The sequence below is a fragment of the Phodopus roborovskii genome, unplaced genomic scaffold (assembly GCF_943737965.1).
Source record: "Phodopus roborovskii unplaced genomic scaffold, PHOROB, whole genome shotgun sequence".
Lineage (NCBI taxonomy): Eukaryota > Metazoa > Chordata > Mammalia > Rodentia > Cricetidae > Phodopus > Phodopus roborovskii.
This window is the reverse complement of record NW_026126636.1, coordinates 13,612,420-13,628,024: the sequence shown is the minus strand read 5'-3', so window position 1 is coordinate 13,628,024 and position 15,605 is coordinate 13,612,420.

The following is a 15,605-nucleotide window of genomic DNA, read 5'->3' as shown; positions in this document are numbered from 1 at the left end:
AAAAATAAACTCCGTTTCTATTAAACAAAACAAGGGAGAGTGTAGCTGTTCAGTTTCAGAGTCCCAAATGATACTGTCAAGATGTGATCTTTATTTTTCAGTCCCCGGGAGCCGTTAACTTCTAACCTGCTCCAACTCTGTCCACCAGGCCTCATCTCAAAGAGGCAAAGATGGTTACTGGCATCATTGGGACTGGGTGCCACCAGCTCAATGGTCCCAGGGGAAACAGTGACTCTCTCACAATATAATTCCACAAATGTTCGAAGCCCTTTGAGGTTGCAAGTCCAGTTCCTGAGGTACTTATGGGGCAGGCCTGGATCAGACTTCATTCCTGATTGGAATTCCTAGATTGTCATCTCTACCTAAGCAGAAGGACTTCTGAGTGGAGTTGATCTGCCTCCCCATGTAAAATAGAAAATGTTAGAGTAAGGGTAGAGAAAAAGGTATGAGAGGGCTGGAGAGATGGCTCAGCTGCTAAAGGCTAGCTAGGCTCCCAATCAAAAGGTGTGAGAGAAGGTCAGTTCATCGATGGCCTACCTCAACATGTACATACAACTTCATTTGGAGAGTACAGGGGAATTACTTATTTAACTACATTTATTCATTGTGTTTTATTTATTCAATGTGTATGTTTGAGTACACACTCACCATGGCATGCACATAGAGGAGAGGACAACTCGATTGGAGTCTGCTCTTCTACCATGTGGGATCCTGGGGTCAAACTCAGGTTGTCAGACCTGTCATGCCTGGCAACAGATGCCCTTACCTACTGAGCCATCTCACTGGTCCATAATTCTTAACCTTCCCCCCTCTATCGTGTGTGTGTGCACATGCGCGCATGTGTGTGTGATTGTGTGCATATATATATATATATATATATATGTATATATATATATATATATATATATATCATGCCCAGTGCAGTAGAAACCAGGACAGCTTATAGGAGTTGATTTTCCTACCATGTATCCTGGGGCTCAAACTCAAGTCATTCTAATGTCTTTCTTTACTGGTGCCTATCTTGCTAGTCTGGGAAGCGGTTTTAGTGGTTGTGTTGTCTTGTGTTGTTTCTTCGACAGGATCGCTCACTTTATAACCCACAGTGGCCTCAAACTCATGATTCTCCTGCATGACCCTACTGAGGGATGGGATCATGGGTATGTCCTACCACGTGTAACTTGGGGAGTGAATTTTATAGGGAACCCACAGAGTGTGTAAGGGGAGGCTAGAAGTGACTTCAGAGAGCCTGGAAGCATCCAGGCTGAGCTGGTAAGCAGGGCCTGGAGGCTTGGATTTGGCCACTTGTTTGGATGGTACAGTTGGGAAATACATCTCAGAGTAGATGATATTGAATTCTAGCCAGGCTGGATGAGCAGGAGTGAACCTTCCTCTGAGCACAGGATGACTTGGAGGACGGAATTATTTTCTTGTGACGAACAAAGAACAGAATGTGATGAAGGACACTGGACAGACAGGACTATGGCATCGTAGGATTGGTGAACTGCTTGCTAGGTATTAGCGTAGGAGGCATCCAGGGCAATGCCTTAAGAAGAACTTTCAGAGTCTGGAGTCACTGAAGCTAGGTCACAAGCATGCCAAATGGAAGAAAAGACAGGAAGACCTAGCGCTTACCTCCATGCTCTGAGGCAGAGCGGTTGGTACAACCCAACAAGATAGATCTGATCACCGTTAGTTTCCGGACGAGAACATTGCTCTGGGGGTGGTGAGATGGCTCAGGGAATAAAGCCTTTGCTGTGCACACTTGGTGACTTGTGTTCCATCTCTGGACCCCAGGTAGAGGTGGAAGGATGGAACAGACTGCCCAAAGTTGCGTCATGTCACTGTGTGTGGGCTTTGTACACATGCACACAGTATTAATAATAAACCCAAAACCTAAAAGGGCCCCAAGGCTGCAAAACTATGTAGAGTCTGAGCTAGCATAGGTCTGGCTATCAGGCCTTCTTCTGAAGACCAAGTCTCCGAGATGCTAAGTTTAGTTCTGAATCTCCTGGATTCTATAGACTCTGTCACCAAGGCCACGTCCCGTTCAGCCCATTCCGAAAACGAAAGATTCTGAGGCTCCTTGCAGATCTGAACACCTGGCTTATGTATTACCTGGGCCCGGAATCTAAAAGATGAAGGGGTTAAGCCTCCCAGCCCATTTGCCGCTGGAAACTCAGTTTGAATCCCACCCTGGAATTTTCCTCCGAGCTACGAAGCTAGGCGAGCTGCCAAGTCATATATACATTGCCGGGTAGCCAGGCAACTCCGTGCTTTTTCTGGGAAGGAACACAATGTGGTCACTGTTTCTGCAGTCGCCAGGTTCCAGATGGGAAAAAGACTTTAATCCCCAGCTTCAAGGCTGTTTGGCAAAACTCACTCTGAAGCCCCTGCCTGGGCCGGTGTTTGTTTGCTGTGAGCCTCCTGTGCTGCCGGGGTATTTTTTGGTTTTTTTGCAATGTGCTGTTTCTGATGTTTAAATTTTGACCCTTGAGATTCGGGGAGGTGGCTCAGTCAGTGAAGACTTAGGGCACAACATGAGCACTTGAATTCTGATCTCTGGCCTCCAGAGAAAGAGCGGACCCCAACAGTGTATGTCTGTGGCCTCAGCACTGGGAGGCAGAGCACATAAAAGATAACTCCGGGTTCAGTGAGAGACCCTGTCTTAAAAAATAAGAAGGAGAAGGAGATAACTGATAGGTACAACACACACACACACACACACACACACACACACACACACACACACACACACACGTTGGTTTCAGTGACACAGAAGGTAGGAGATGGAGTATCCTATGCTACTGTTAAAAGGGCTGGGGAGGTGGCTCACTGCTTGCCATGTAAGATCAAAGACCAGCATTTGGATCCCCAGACAGGGTGGGTGTGACAGCCAGCCTGCAAGTCTGGATTCAGAAGGTGGAGAAAGGTCATCACCGGAGGAAGCTGGTTAGTAACTCTAGCAAAGCTGATGAGCTCTGTTTTTGACTGAGAGATCCTGACTCAGTGATTAAGGTGGAAGGTGAACTCTGGGCTTGACTGAGAGACCCTGACTCAGTGCTTAAGGTGGAAGGTGAACTCTGGGCTTGACTGAGAGACCCTGACTCAGTGCTTAAGGTGGAAGGTGAACTCTGGGCTTGACTGAGAGACCCTGACTCAGTGCTTAAGGTGGAAGGTGAACTCTGGGCTTGACTGAGAGACCCTGACTCAGTGCTTAAGGTGGAAGGTGAACTCTGGGCTTGACTGAGAGACCCTGACTCAGTGCTTAAGGTGGAAGGTGAACTCTGGGTTTGACTGAGAGACCCTGACTCAGTGATTAAGGTGGAAGGTGAACTCTGGGTTTGACTGAGAAACTCTGACTCACTGATTAAGATGCAAGATGAACTCTAAGTTTGACTAAGAGACCCTGACTCAGTGCTTAAGGTGGAAAATGAATGGATGATGAATCTTGACATCAACATAGGCCTCTACATGCATGCACAGCCACAAATATGCACCCTCATATGTGTGCCCACACATATACAAACATGCATCACACACATACACACTTTAAAAATGTATTAAGTCAAAATATTGATACTGCTTAACTTTTAGCAACCCCCCCCAAATTAAAACGGCAGCAAAGACTGGGGATTTGAGAGTTGCCTAAGAGTCCATCCCATGCACAGAGAGAAGGAGGACTAAGGGTGACACCTCAGACACACCCAGGTGTCCATCCACAAATGGTTAGATAGATAAGATGTCATTTGCACGTACAAGGGAGTATCACTCAGACTTACAAAGGAAGGCGATTCTGACACATGCTTCAATATGGATGGAACCGGAAGACACTCTGCTCCGTGAAATGAGCCAGACACAAAAGGACACAAGATGGATTCCATTTTCATAAGGTTCCCAGAAGAGTCAGGGGCACAAGGATAGAAAGTTACATGGTGGCTCAGGAGGGTTATTGTTCAACGGGGTCACAGCTTTTTGTTGTAGACTGAGTCTCACATGGCCCAGGGGGATCCCAAACTCTTGATCTTCCTGCCTGTGTCCCCCCAGTGCTGAGACAGCAGGCATGTGCCACCTTGCCTGGTTTATGTGATACTGAGTATGGAATGCAGGGACCCCACATGCTCCAAAATCACTCTACCAGTAGAGCTACATCCTCAGCCCAGAGTTTCAGTTTTGCAAAAATGAAAAAAGCATCCCAGAGATGGACATTGGTGATGTTTTCACACTCCATGAGCGCACACGATGCCACTGAACTACATAAAGTGGGGAATTCTGGGTTGACAAGATGGCCCAGCCAACGGCCATGCTTGCCTCTAAGTCTGATGAGCTAAGTTCCATCCCTGGAATTTACATGGTGTAATGAGAGCAAATATGTTCTTAACCAGTTCCGTTGTGGTAAGCTTTGACAAACACCCAGGTCACCTTTGCCAAAGCCCGTGTAACAGCCCTGCTGGCTGTCCTGGAACTCACTTTGTGGACCAGACTGGCCTCAAATCATAGAGATCTGCCTGCCTCTACCTCCCTGGTTCTGGGATTAAAGGCGTGTGTCACCACACCGGACTACTTTTAGTGTCAATATCCAGAATTTTATAAACTTGAAAGTGTGTAGTATGTTCTCTTTGTCCTTTCTCCAGCTCCTTCCATTCCACTGTAGTTATGTTTAGGTAATTACATTTGTTTCAAAAAGCCAGCTTTCCATTTACCTTTGTGACTACATAGTGCTTTTCCTGTAGGTACACTACGGTGTATTTATGCCTCTATCTGTGGACTTTTGGATTAATGCTAGGTTTTGCTATTATGTACAAAGCTGCTATGAATATTCATGTGAAGTGTGTGTGTGTGTGGAGGCCTGTTTTCATCTTTCTTGGGCAAACGTCTGGGCGTGAAGTGTCCGGGATGTGTGGTGCGTGTGTACTGACATTCTTTTCCATGGTTTGGGGACACTGGTTTGGTTTGGACGGCAGCGTACTGAATAATATTTTAATATAAGCATAGTATCAATTGCGCATTCATTTGCTGTTTACCTGAAATTCAAATTTAAACTGGGTGTTCTGTATTTCTGTTTGCTAAGTCTGGCAGATTGATCCCTCCTTGCTTCTCTGAGGAGTATGCTCCAATAACAACTGTGCAGAGTTCTTTACCAACCTCACTGCCCATCTTATACTTCTTTATTTTTTTTAATGTCTATTTATTTATTGGGGGGGGCGGTGGACACATACCACAGTGTATGTGTGGAGGGCAGAGGACAAATCACTTCTCTCCTTCCCACTATTTGGGTTCTAGGGACCCAACTCAGGTCACCAGGCTTGGTGGCAATCATTTAGCCGCTGAACCATCTTAAGAGTCACATCCCACACGTAAGCTTCAGCCCTCTCCCCAAGCTCCAGCACTTTATCCAGTGTCTTTGGGACAATGCTGATTCTTAGAACCTTGTATAATTTACCAACTCCTTTACTCATTTCCTGCCCCTCTGCCCTCTGCCCCCCAGTAAATGTCAGGAATTTTGATAGCTTGCTCAGTGTTTACCCCCAAGATTTAGATCAGCTCCAGTTGCATTTGTAGACCCTCACATGCTATTCTGAAGAGAGAGAGGACTTAAACTCCCTACTTCCTCCAGCTACACTGAATCCCACAGCTTTTGCTGATAGTTTTAAACCAAGGACAAACAGCTCAGCCAAGACCAAGATCCTACGTGTGCACGTGTATCCAGGCAGCTGCATCCAAGGACATGATTAGCTGTTAAGCCCCCTCTGGATCGATGCATCCCTTGTTCAGCACATTCCCTTCCCAGCAAAGAGGCTGGAGGCCCAACGGTGTTGTGTAATTCCCACCACACCCCAAGGGAGACCGATCCTCTGATCACTGCAATTTACAGAGGAAGGATTTGAAACCCAGGGCTGTTAGGGAACAAATCAAGGTTAGACAAGGGGTTGGCTTTGTGCTGGGGAATGGATGGTAACCAGGACTGGAATTAGCAATCAAGACAGAAGTCTGGATGGGGGGAGGGGGAGACTGAGGCAGTGTAAGGGCTCGACTTCCCTGAGGTTCTTCATCAGCCAGTGTTTTGAGGCATCTGTGAAAATAACTATATGGCCTGAAGTTGGTGCACGATGGTCTTTGGGCTGTGATCATGGCTGAGTTACCACTGAGACCACCCCCACAAGAAAAGGGAGGCCATATCCCTGCAGATGATTCAGGGGATGCCCAAGTACCTTTGAAAAAAATACATTAACGTTCAAATTGTGTGTATGTGTGCATTTGTGTAGAGGTCTGTGTGGGTACCCATGGAAGCTGGGTGCATTGGATCCCTTAGAGCTGGAGTTTGAACTCTGGTGAGCCACCCAGTATAGGTGCTGGGAACTGTCTTCTGCAAGACTAGCACACACTGTTCACCCCTGAGCTGTCTCTCCAGGCCCACCATGCTTACATTCTTGTCTAAGAGGTAGCCGTTTAGATTCATCTCAACATGTTCACAAGAAAACTCTACCACAATGATGTAAGTCAATAAGGACTTTCTTGTTCTTCCATAACCAAAGATGGGCCGTAGGGCACATGTACTTAGGACATAATTTTCTTCTCTTTTGCCTTGTTGACCTCATTTAAGGTGAGGTTGCCTTCCTGGTGGTCACAGTGTGAACGATGCCCTTCGAGACATCACACCCACAGTCCAGTCAGAAAAAAAGATGGAGAAGGTTTTCTGTACTAAGTAATACTAAATCTCAATAATAGATGGCAATACCCACCCCCACCCCAATCCCCCACGTCCCATTGACTCAAATGTCTCCCCAGCCCTACTCATGCAGCTATAACTGCTCACACTACTGTCTTGAACAAAAAAACAGAATTTGTTAGAATTTTTAAGAGAGGAGAATACACATTCACTAGGAATCTAAAGTGACATAGTGAATGACCAAGTGAGAACTGTGAGTTCAGTCCGACTTGCAGAAAAACAAAGCAAAACAAATGTTGGATGAGGAAGGACCGGATGCAGGTGGTAGACACGAGTTATAAATGAAGATGCAAGGTCTTTCTAGTTCTAACTCTATGGTGGGTTTTCCATTTTTGGTGGTGGATAAGTGCATAAAAATATAGCCAATAACAAAAGTGCAAAATCCAGTGTGAGACGCTAAAGCTTCAGAATGGCTGTTCACATCATACAGAGCTTCACTGAGATGTACAGACTTGGGGGTCTGGTTAATCTCAGCATGTAAAGCTTTTTTATTTCCAAGCTTCTAACAGTAAAGGTAGTTTAAGTTTTGTAAAAGCATATCTGGCGCTAGAGAGGTGGCTCTGTTGTTAAGAACACATTATACTCTTCCAGAAGACCCCAGTTCAATTCCTAGCACTAAATAAACATGGTGGCTCAGAGCTAGCTACCTTTAATTCCAGTTCTAAGGGATCCAATGCCTTTCTCTAAGCTCCTCAGGAAGCAAGCACATACATGGTACATAGACATGCATGCAGGCAAAACATCCTTACACACACACAAAAAAAAAACTGTATCCTATTAATGGTGTATATGACATATGTGTGTTAATTCAGGTATACACTTGTCATAGCACACCTGTGACAGTCAGAGAACAACCTTGGGAAGCTGGTTTTATCCTGCCACTATGGGTGGAAGGGATCCACTTAAATTTTCAAGGCTTGGACAGCAAGCACTTTTACCCTCTGAGCCATCTCTCCAGGACCCATGTTGCTTTGTCAAGCTAACCATATGTCTTGGTGATTGTCCTATATAGATGTCCTTCACAAAACAGACATCACACAGTATCAGCCGCATAGGAGGTTGCCTTCGAGAACCAGACTTGGTTGGCAAGTGGCTAAAGTCCCAGCCATAGGAAGGCTGAGGTCAGACAATCAAGAGTTAGAAAACCAAATTAAAACCAAAACAAATAGTAAAAATATAAGAGTCTAGGCATGATGGGTTCATATGGCAAAAGTGCTGGCCACCAAGCTGGATGGCCTGAGTTGGGTCCCTAAATCTCACCTGACTTGACCCTCCAGGGTCACCCATGGTGTCTTTTGATGTTACGAACATCCTGCCAGGTACGGAACATTGGGCTTTAGCTATTTCCCCAGGGCATAGTGTGACCATCCCATCACAAAACAGAGTGGATAATGGCTACCCAAAGAAGATCTGTTTGCAAGTCATGCCAGAACAATGTACCCGACAATTAGATTTTCATAAGGGAAATGAGGTAGCCGATATTCTCTCCATGGAAGAGGACTTGTCACTCATCTTAGATTTCCACAAGCAGGTGGGAGAGCTGTATTTTGAGCCACCCATGACTCTAAAGTAACCAGCCATGTGTGTAAAATCAGTAGAGGTGGCACACACCTGGGGAGGTAGAGCCAGGAAGACTGGGGGTTCCAAGCCATCTCAGCTGCAGTGTCCTCAAGTGAGTCTGGCTCACCTGGGCTATATGCAACCCTGCCTCTAAAGTAAAAATAAAAATACCTAAAATAAGAATAATAATTTAAAAAGGGCCAGAAAGATGACGTGGTGTCTCAAGCACATGTCACACAAGTGTGAGGACCAGGGTCCAGGATCTCCAGAATGCATGTAAGTTTTTAGTATGTTGGACCATCTGCAATTCTAGTGCCCCAGAGACAGTGATGGGGTCCCCAGAGCAAGCTAGCTAGTTACACTAGTCTAAAGTATCTCAAATTCAACTGAAAGAGGGACCTCACCTCATTGAATACAGAGAAGAGTGATGGAGGAAGACTCTGGATGTCAACCTCCAGCTTCTGCACGTATGGAAGCATTCAGGAAGAAAGAAAATATAATAAGCACGTTAGGTCCCCAACATAGACTCTGTCTGTTGCTGTTCCAACCCTCCCAGACATTTCATAATGTGTCCGTGTTACAGTACCAAAGGGTTCACTGTGTACACTGGATCTTTTCCCCAATACCTAGCAGAAACATCCCCCACCCGCCCATCAGTCACAAGACCTGGACTCTGAGAAAAGCAAGTCCTGGACATCACACATCTCCCAAGTGGAGGGGAATGAACTCCAGCTAAGGGTGGGTGGATTGGAAAGTTGGCCTCAAACAAGACAAAATAGCTTGATTTTTAACACATGGCCCAGTTTCCAGAGACACACTCAGGCTCATCAACCCACCATGGGATTTTTTTTTTCCCACCAGGCAGAAAACTCAGGTTGATTCCAAGAAATATATACATTGCCGTACAATTAGGCAAGGGGAGAGAGTCCTTGGAGCCTTGGGGCCATGTGGTCAGTATTTGGGAGGCATCCACTTCCTGACGGTAAATAGATTTAAGCACACCATCTGTTGTGCGGTTATTTCCCAGGACCTGTTTTCACTCAGTTTCTCTCTCTAAGTTTCAATTCTGACAACCTTGTTTCTTTTTCTTGACTTAAAAAAAGTGACATAAACCAGTATTTGAGGGTTTTTTTTTTTCATGTGCTAGGCTTGATGATTTTAAGCTAATTTATATACCCCTCTTTATTTTTCCATAAAAGGAAAAAAAGAAGAGTCTTCCCTCCTACTGGTGTTTAGTCACAAAGAATGACTTTCAAAACAGCACTTGGTTTCGTCCTTTAACCGATAAGTTTTTGCTTCTTTTAGTTTTTCTCTTTCCTTTGCTCTACATTTTTAGTGTATATGTGGTCTTTGTATGTGGGGGTATTGGTATATTAAGTGTGTGGATATCAGAAGGCAATGTGTGGACTTGAGTCTCTCCTTCCACCTTAGAATCAAACTGAGGCTTGTGACTGAGTCATCTTGCTAGCCTCCTTCTCAGATAGATAGATAGATAGATAGATAGATAGATAGTTATAGATATGAAGGTACATGGATGATTGATAGCTGGGTGATAGGTAGATGATTGATAGGTAGATTATAGTTAATAGGTAGATAGATGATAGGCAGACATGGGAAAGAAAATTATCATGCACAAAAATGAGTGAAATGTGACTCTTGCACTTCTGCTAATTTTCAAATGTCAGTAGTTTCTTTTCTTTCTTTTTTCCCTCTGAGACCTCCACAAATCCCTTTGGGCGAACTCTTATTTATTTCAGTATCTGCTGCTAGGGTTTGTAGCTTATCATGGCTGCTTGACACTTGAAGCAGAAATTCTAAACAAAGCTGAGGAGGTCCCTTTGTTTGTAGCTGAACAAGGGCACTGGCTGACAAATTCAAATAAGCATGCCAACTCAGTCTTTGGATGCCGTTTGGAGCTGTTGAATAAGACCTGGAATATATTTTTTTAATGTATGTTTTGGGACAGCAAAAGGCTAAAAGTTGCTTGCCACACAGGCCTGGTGATGTGGGTTCACACACACACACACACACACACACACACACACACACACACACACACACTATGCAGAGACCAGTATAGCCTTGTCACCAGGCACTATCAGAGCATCTGTGGTTTGGCCAGCCTGCACATCTCATAAGTACCACAAGCAGACATCCTTCAGTCTCCTCCATGGATGCCATCCATCATTCTTTATTGCCTGTCTGCTGGGTTCCAGGCCAGCGCTCTCTATATTTCCTGAGGATTGTGATCTCTTGCAGGTGGGGTCCTCCCTGCCCCAGTGGGGCTGGTCACAGTGGTGTGGCCTGGGAAGGTCCTTGTTGTGCAGCAGATGACAATGGGGCCAGCATGTGTTCACTGCTCTACCTTGGTGCCCAGCTGGGACTTCTTAATAGAATACATTTTGGGGAGAAAAAAAAAATCTCATACTTTTCCCACTGGCTGAGAGACAAGTCTCCAAATGAATAAAAATTTAAAACTTCTCATTTTTTAATTTAATACAGTAAGTTTTATTAATTTATACCATGAATAATAAAAATAAAATAAGTGTAATTTGGTAAAAACTATCGTAAGTTATCATAAGGATGATGGATGCAATATAAGGTAGTGGGATGGGGCAGAGAACATAGAGCATAATATAAATAAATATACAGTGTAATACAACAACATACGGTACATGACTATATAAAGTGAAGGTGTGTAATAATATAATGGCGGGCCATTTGTACTGAGTGAGCCTGATGGGCTGGGGAGTGGCTGAAGGCAATTGCGTCAAATAAGCGGGAAGGGATGGTCAATAGCACAAAGGAAACCCACCTGACTCAGGGTGGGAATCAAGTGGAGGAATATGTCAGGGGGTTAGAGAGAGTCTGAGTCTCACCTGTGGTGGAGAAATTGGGGCAGGGGACTTTGTTAAGCTGGTTCAGTGGGAAAGATACTTGTCACCAATCCCATGTCCTGAATTCAAACCCTCGAGAACAGACTCTCATAAGATGTCCTCTGACACCCATACAACCACTGTGACACACACACAGTAGATGATGAGAGCTTGGTACAAATGGGTTCAGGACAGAATGGATGGTGGATTGGGAAAGCAGAAACAGAGAGATGCTCTGGGTGTATTTCACCTCTAATGATGTAAAGAGATGGACAGATACTCAAAGACAGTAAGAGGTAAGAAAGCATTTGGTTTCTATTTGAAGTTTCTTCTTTTCAAAAAAAAAAAAAAAAAAACAAAACAAGATGCATTTTGTCTTTTATTATATGTACTTGTGTGTATGTTTATGTGTGTATATGTGTACATGAGTGTGCCTGAGGAGGCCAGAAAGGGCTGTTGGATCCTCTAGAGTTGGAGTTTCATGAGTGGCCTGACATTCGTGCTGAGATAAACTCCATCTCACTGTGTTTTATAGGTAGATGTGAACCGTAGGTTTTTTTTTTTAATGGTGAAAACTTTATGATCTATATTACAGACATCATATATATTTCAAAACAAGACACGGGGGACTTGAAATATATTCTTCTGCTCTTTGCATTCTGCTATTTATTTTTGGCATTCGTCTTTCACAAACTTTACTCTTGAAGAATTTCATACATGTAGGCAGTGAAATATGATTATATCCCCCACCCATTTCTCCCTCCAACTTCCCTTCAACCCCCCACCACACCTCCCTCCCAACATCTTGTGCTCTTTCAAAAACATTTAGTGTTGACCATATGCACCGGGTGTGAGGCAAGCCCCCCATTCCCAGGCAGGGAAACTCCCTAAAGAAATGGTTCCTCCCCACAGCAGCTGTCAACTGCCCATAGCTCCTCCATTAGGGGTGGGGCTTTGTGAGTACCCCCCCTACTCCATGCTGGAATTTTTCCTGGCTTCTTGTTGTGCGGGTGTTATGCAGGTGTGCACATGAGCACAACGCTGCTTTTTAAGTTCTCATGCAAGTATAAATTATATTTTGGACATACTCTGTCTATACTCCCACCCTCCAATCTCTGACATCACCCCAGTCTGCCTCTTTACTTCTATTTCATATTATACATACCTTCATGATATCATCACTGTTCATAGATTCTACGAGCAAAAAACATGATAGAAAGCACACAATCTTTGTCTTTCTGAGACTGGCCCAATTCGATTCTCTCCAGCTTCATCTGTTTTCCCATATTCTTCTTTATGGCTGAAAAACATTCCCTTTGTGTTGGCTCAGAGGGCAAAGCGTTTGCTGGTTAGCCTGACGAGTTGAGCTGGATCACTGAGACCCACCAGGTTGAGGAAGGAGAACGCTGTCCTCGGACCTCCAGGCATGCGCCATGGCTCTCAAGTGCCCCGCCTCCTGTGTGTACACACACGCAGAATAGACAAATGGAAAGACTTGACTTTTCATTGTGTGTGTACCACATTTTCCCTTTGTCCATTCCTCTGTTCTCAGACAATGGTTTGTCTGATGCTTCACTCTTGTGAATAATGCTACAGTAAACATGGGTACGTTGACCTGGGGTACCTTTAGGTTGAGACGGGAGACATCACAGAGTCCTAAATGCTGGTGGGGATAAGAGCAGGAGATAGGAGATCTAATGGTCCATTCAGAGAAGAGAGGATGACAGAGCAACACATTCATCCCAGGGAGCCGGAGAGGGGACTCAGTGGTTAAGAGCATTTGCTGCTCTTGCAGAGGACCTGGGTTTGGTTCCCAGCATCCACACTGGGGTTCATAGTGTGAAATGTTTATGCAACAGCATCCGTATATGCATGAGGGCACACTTGTGCACGTGTGTGTAAACACACACACACACACACAAATAAAATAAATCTTTAAAAAAAAAATCTCCAATCAGGTGGTGTGCTTCACTGCAAGGAGCAGCTGGGAATCAGGTTTACCAAATGGAGAATTTGCCAAATTACGCACTTGCTGTAAACTAATGGCCGTTAAATCTTTACAATCATCCGGCCCAGTCAGACCACATGGGATGGTGTTCACGGATGTCAAGGCTAATTTCTTCCCTCTGATGTTTTGGTTTCGGTTTCCGCAAATTGATTTTGGTTTTGCTTCGGCAGGTTCATTTCAGGATCGGAACTGATTCACAAACTCAGTTCCATAGCACCTTAGGTTTGGGTATGACCCCCCCCCAACCCACCCCCGTCTGTCATAGGGACATTCCTCAGATTCTTCAAACTCGCTCTACCAGCGTTTGTGGAGTCACACTGGGTAACAGATCCATAACTTCAGAAGAATTCAAAGGCAAAAGACAGGGTGAAAAGAGGCAGATGGTAGGTCTGTTCTGACTCAGACCTCGGGACTTCCAAGACCTACAGAATACCTTTGTGAGTGTCATAGCTGGCTTTCTATCACTGTGATGAGCAACATGACCTAGAGTAACTTGGGGGCAGGAAATGTATTTGGCTTACCACTCCCAGGTTACACTCCATCACTGAGACACATCAGGGCAGGAACTTGAGGCAAGAGCCTAGAGGCAATGACTGAAGCAGAGGCATGGAGGAATCCTACTTACTGGCTTGCTCCTCATGCTCTCTCATACAGCCTAGGACCTCTTGTCCAGGGATGGCACCATCCACAGAGAGCTGGGTCCTCCCACATCCATGATCAATCAAGAAAAAAATGTTCTACAGTTTTGCCTCCAGGTCAATCTCACAGGCATTTTCTCAACTAAGGTTTCCTCTTCCCAGATAACTCTGGCTTGCCTCAGGTTGACAATAAATAAAGCTAATTAATAATAATAATAATAATAATAATAATAATAATAATAATAAGCCAACCAGGAGAGTGAGAATACTGAAAAAGCTCTATTTTTAAAATAGGAAAGTGCGGGTGCACACCTTTAATCCCAGCACTTGGGAGGCATCAGTAGGTGGATCTCTGTGAGTTCAAGACCAGCCTAGTCTACAGGTCAACAGCCAGGATTACACAGACACAATCTTGAAAAAAGAAAAAGAAAGAAAGAAAGGATAAGAAAAAGCACTTGGAACACACTAAATTATGGTTTATGCATTTGTAACCTCACACAATGCAAGCCTAAACTCCAAAATGAAACTCAGCTGTCAAGCAAACCCAAGTGGTGACAGGTGTTCCTCAAACTCCCTTATAAATGGGATCATTGTGGGTTCAGGAAGGGTTAAATAATGCATACTTATTTTGTTGTAGTAATTAGCCAGAATGAACCTGGTACATTTGGGCCACTGAAGCAATTAATGGTCAGCAAAAATGCCTACTCAGAGGAGCGTTGTTCAGTGGATTGACTCTGTATTGGTAGTGTGGCAAAGGCCAGTGTCCAGGGGGTATTAGCTTAATAATGATTTTGTTTTTGTTTAAGACAGGATCTCTTGTAGCCCAGGTTGGTCTTGATTTCCAAATCCTCCTCCTGCCTTCACAGCTCTGGGATGTTGGGATGGGGGATAGGGTGAGGAAGGACAGCGAAACCACTACTCGTGGGTATGATGCTGGGTATGGAACCCAGAGTTTCTTGCATGCCAGGCAAGTACCCTACGGACTGAGACCCAGCTCTGTCACCCTTAAAGCAATTCACCCGTGTCTTCTCGTGCACCATTCCCCGTGTGAGAGAGACCTATTTCAAACCTCGGGCAAAGCAAGGCATTCCCATGGCTTCTAAGGAAGAATGGAATTTGAATTCAATTTGTTTAGAAAGTTGATGAGCATTGAAACAGAGCATTTGGATTTTCTAGAAGGTCCAGTTGCCAGATCCTCTGTCAGTAGATCACCACCATGGAATGTGCCCCGGGCTCCAAAAGCAAGCTGCGAGCTCAACAATAACCCATCACTGTGACACAAGGCAAATGAATGATGTGCTCAAATGTGCAACCCACCACGCTCCACATTAGACTCCTCCTCTGACTGCCAGGAGGGAGACTTAAGCACCATCTGTTTGCACAGCGGCAACTTGCATGAAGTCTTTTCTCTCTCCTTTGGTTATTTCCTCAGTGTGCAATTTTATGGTTCTGACAACTCTCCCTTCCTCTTCCTCTCTCTTCCCCTCTTAATTTGTTAAAAAAAAAAAAATAGAAATCTCATTATTCCTAGCCTACTTTTTAGAAAGTCTCATGTTAATTTGCATACCATCATTTTTATATTTTTTAGCAAAGTGTCATGGTCTGTTTCTTCTGCTTTTGAAATGGAATTCCGTCCACCTCTTTCTGTTTTGAAAACATGTATTTGTGTTGTGTTGGTGTGTGTAGGTATGTGCGTGTGAGCACAGGTATTCTCAGAGGCCAGGAGCTGGAGCTGCAGAGGCTGGGAGCCATCCTACGTGGGTAGTGGGAACTGAACTCTGGTGTCCTACAATGCT